Raw genomic sequence first — 4482 nt, forward strand, 5'->3', positions numbered from 1 at the left:
AAACATGAGCACACAATTGCCAAGTATCAAATTATCCAAGACATTTTAGAATTACTACATGTAGCATTTTCCAATTCCAACCATATAACAATTTAACAAAGAAGAAACTTCGCCATGAATACTATGAGTAAAGCCTAAGGACATACTTGTCCATATGCTACAGCGGAGCGTGTCTCTCTCCCATACAGTGAATGCTAGGATCCATTTTATTCAACCAAAACAAAAACAAAAACAAACAGACGCTCCAAGCAAAGTGCATAAGATGTGACGGAATAAAAATATAGTTTCGTGGGAGGAACTCGATAATGTTGTCGATGAAGAAGGGGATGACTTGGGCATCCCCAAACTTAGACGCTTGAGTCTTCTTAGAATATGCAGGGGTGAACCACCGGGCATCCCCAAGCTTAGAGCTTTCACTCTCCTTGATCATATTGTATCATACTCCTCTCTTGATCCTTGAAAACTTCCTCCACACCAAACTCGAAACAACTCATTAGAGGGTTAGTGGACAATAAAAATTAACATGTTCAGAGGTGACATAATCATTATTAACACTTCTGGACATTGCATAAAGCTACTGGACATTAATGGATCAAAGAAATTCATCCAACATAGCAAAAGAGGCAATGCGAAATAAAAGGCAGAATCTGTCAAAACAGAACAGTCCGTAAAGATGGATTTTATTGAGGCACCAGACTTGCTCAAATGAAAATGCCCAAATTGAATGAAAGTTGCGTACATATCTGAGGATCACTCACGTAAATTGGCTTAATTTTCTGAGTTACCTACAGAGAATTAGACCCAGATTAGTGACAGCAAAGAAATCTGTTTCTGCGCAGTAATCCAAATCTAGTATTCACTTTACTATCAAAGACTTTACTTGGCACAACAAAACTCAAAACTAAGATAAGGAGAGGTTGCTACAGTAGTAAAAAACTTCCAAGACTCAAATATAAAACAAAAAATACTGTAGTAAAAACATTGGTTGTCTCCCATAAGCGCTTTTCTTTAACGCCTTCCAGCTAGGCGCAGAAAGTGTATCTCAAGTGTTATCGAGAGATGGAGCATTGATATCATAAGCTCCCCCATCTGTAGTGGTACTAAGGGCTTTGTCAATTTTAGGCCTATAATAATATTTCTTTGATTTAGGCACTTTAGAGACATACATAAACTTTTGCTCCTTTCCCACATAAGCTTTCTCTCTAAACTGTAAAGATGAAAAGGTTGAACCCAAGGTTCCCATAGATTTTTCAAGTTCGCCAATCCTATTAATTTGATTATCATGGTCAACACAAGTTCCTAGGACACTAATTCTTTCATCAATTCCTCCTAAGGATTTATCAAGTTCATCAGTTTTATCAAGTAACATTTCCAATTTAGTTTCAACGCTTGGGAAATTTTTCTCTATGGTTTCCAATTTTTTCATAACATCTTCAAGAGAGGTTTCAATTTTAACTTCATTAACAGGTGGTATTCCAAATAAACTCTCAATAATGCAACTAGCTTCTAAAATAGGAGCGCCTAGGAAGTTACCTCCCGCGAGACAATCAAGAACATACCTATTCCAGCTAGAGATACCAACATAAAAATTCCTGAGTAGGATAGTGGTGGAGTGTTTCTTAGTGCACCTATTATGGGCATCACTAATTCTATACCAAGCATCTTTTAAACATTCCCCCCTTGTTGCTTAAACGAACGAACTTCAACTTCAGGATTACTCATTTTAACAGTAGTAAATAAAGCAAACTAGATAAAATAAATGCAAGTAACTAATTTTTTTTTGTGTTTTTGATATAGCAAACAAGATAGTAAATAAAGTAAAACTAGCAACTAATTTTTTTGTGTTTTGATATAATGCAGCAAACAAAGTAGTAAATAAAATAAAGCAAGACAAAAACAAAGTAAAGAGATTGGGAAGTGGAGACTCCCCTTGCAGCGTGTCTTGATCTCCCCGGCAACGGCGCCAGAAAAAGAGCTTGATGGCGTGTAACTCACACGTTCGTTGGGAACCCCAAGAGGAAGGTATGATGCGCACAGCAGCAAGTTTTCCCTCGGAAGAAACCAAGGTTTATCGAACCAGGAGGAGCCAAGAAGCACGTTGAAGGTTGATGGCGGCGGGATGTAGTGCGGCGCAACACCGCAGATTCCGGCGCCAACGTGGAACCCGCACAACACAACCAAAGTACTTTGCCCCAACGAAACAGTGAGGTTGTCAATCTCACCGGCTTGCTGTAACAAAGGATTAACCGTATTGTGTGGAAGATGATTGTTTGCAGAAAACAGTAAAGAACAAGTATTGCAGCAGATTTGTATTTCAGTATAAAAGAATGGACCGGGTCCACAGTTCACTAGAGGTGTCTCTCCCATAAGATAAAAGCATGTTGGGTGAACAAATTACAGTCGGGCAATTGACAAATAGAGAGGGCATAACAATGCACATACATGTCATGATAAATATAGTGAGATTTAATTGGGCATTACGACAAAGTACATAGACCGCCATCCAAGCATGCATCTATGCCTAAAAAGTCCACCTTCGAGTTATCATCCGAACCCCTTCCAGCATTAAGTTGCAAAACAACGGACAACTGCATTAAGTATGGTGTGTAATGTAATCAACAACTACATCCTTAGACATAGCATCAATGTTTTATCCCTAGTGGCAACAAGACATCCACAACCTTAGAACTTTCTATCACCGTCCCAGTATATCAATGGAGGCATGAACCCACTATCGAGCATAAATACTCCCTCTTGGAGTTAAGAGCAAAAACTTGGCCGGAGCCTCTACTAATAACGGAGAGCATGAAAGATCATAAACAACACATAGGTAATAACTTGATAATTAACATAACATAGTATTCTCTATCCATCGGATCCCGACAAACACAACATATAGTATTACAGATAGATGATCTTGATCATGTTAGGCAGCTCACAAGATCCAACAATGAAGCACAATGAGGAGAAGACAACCATCTAGCTACTGCTATGGACCCATAGTCCAGGGGTGAACTACTCACTCATCACTCCGGAGGCGACCATGGCGGTGAAGAGTCCTCCGGGAGATGAATCCCCTCTCCGGCAGGGTGCCGGAGGAGATCTCCGAATCCCCGAGATGGGATTGGCGGCGGCGGCGTCTCGGAAGGTTTTCCGTATCGTGGCTCTCGATACTGGGGGTTTCGCGATGGAGGCTTTAAGTAGGCGGAAGGGCAACGCGGGGGCCACACGAGGGCCCCACACCATAGGTCGGCGCGGCCAGGGCCTGGGCCGCGCCGCCCTAGTGTGGCGGCGCCTCGTGGCCCCACTTCGACTCCTCTTCGGTCTTCCGGAAACTTCGTGGCAAAATAGGACCCCGGGCGTTGATTTCGTCCAATTCCGAGAATATTTCGTTACTAGGATTTCTGAAACCAAAAACAGCGAGAAAAAATCAATCGGCTCTTCGGCATCTTGTTAATAGGTTAGTTCCAGAAAATGCACGAATATGACATAAAGTGTGCATAAAACATGTAGATATCATCAATAATGTGGCATGGAACATAAGAAATTATCGATACGTCGGAGACGTATCAGCTGGCAGGTTGGGCTTGAAGGATATCATGAAGATTCAATGTGACTATCGTCCAGAGTTGGTGAAGCAATTCTTTGCCACTTTGGCCATCCAGAAAGATGAGGACCGCACTATGGATTGGATGACTGGCTCCACTCACTGTAGGGCCACCTTGCGCCGTTTTGCTGGTATTCTTGGAGTTCCTGCAGGAGGAGGTCGTCATCTCCATGGACCACAGAGGGCAGATAAGAGTGTACTGTTTGATCTCTATACCTCAGCTGGAAAAGTTGGTTCTTCCAAGGGGCTGCTTCCCATCTATGGTCAGTTGCCCAGGTTCTTTCGGGCCACCATCTCTCCAAGTGGTGGTAACAATGATGCACTCCGGGGAACTCTTGTGGATCTTATGCACCTCAGCTTTAGGTGTGCTCGTGATGAGAATGAGGAACGTAACTACATTATTGATGTCATGGACTTCATCTTCAATGAGATTCATGATGCCATGGTCTCCCGGACCACTATACCTTATGCACCATATATCCAGCTCCTCATCAACAACTCTGTGGCCTTGGGTGGTGAAGACTTGAGCGGGTACCCATTGATAAAGCACCATGTCAAGAAGGCTTACAAGCTTAAGCCAGTCTCTTCTGCTGCACCTGCACCTGACTCCTTGATACGTCTCAAACGTATCTATAATTTCTTATGTTCCATGCTACTTTTATGATGATACTCACATGTTTTATACACATTATATGTCATTATTATGCATTTTCCGGCACTAACCTATTGACGAGATGCCGAAGAGCCGCTTGCCGTTTTCTGTTGTTTTTTGTTTCAGAAATCCTAGTAAGGAAATATTCTCGGAATTGGACGAAATCAACGCCCAGGGGCCTATTTTTCCACGAAGCTTCCAGAAGTCCGAAGAGGAAACGAAG

The sequence above is a fragment of the Lolium rigidum genome, chromosome 5 (assembly GCF_022539505.1).
Source record: "Lolium rigidum isolate FL_2022 chromosome 5, APGP_CSIRO_Lrig_0.1, whole genome shotgun sequence".
NCBI classification, from domain to species: domain Eukaryota; kingdom Viridiplantae; phylum Streptophyta; class Magnoliopsida; order Poales; family Poaceae; genus Lolium; species Lolium rigidum.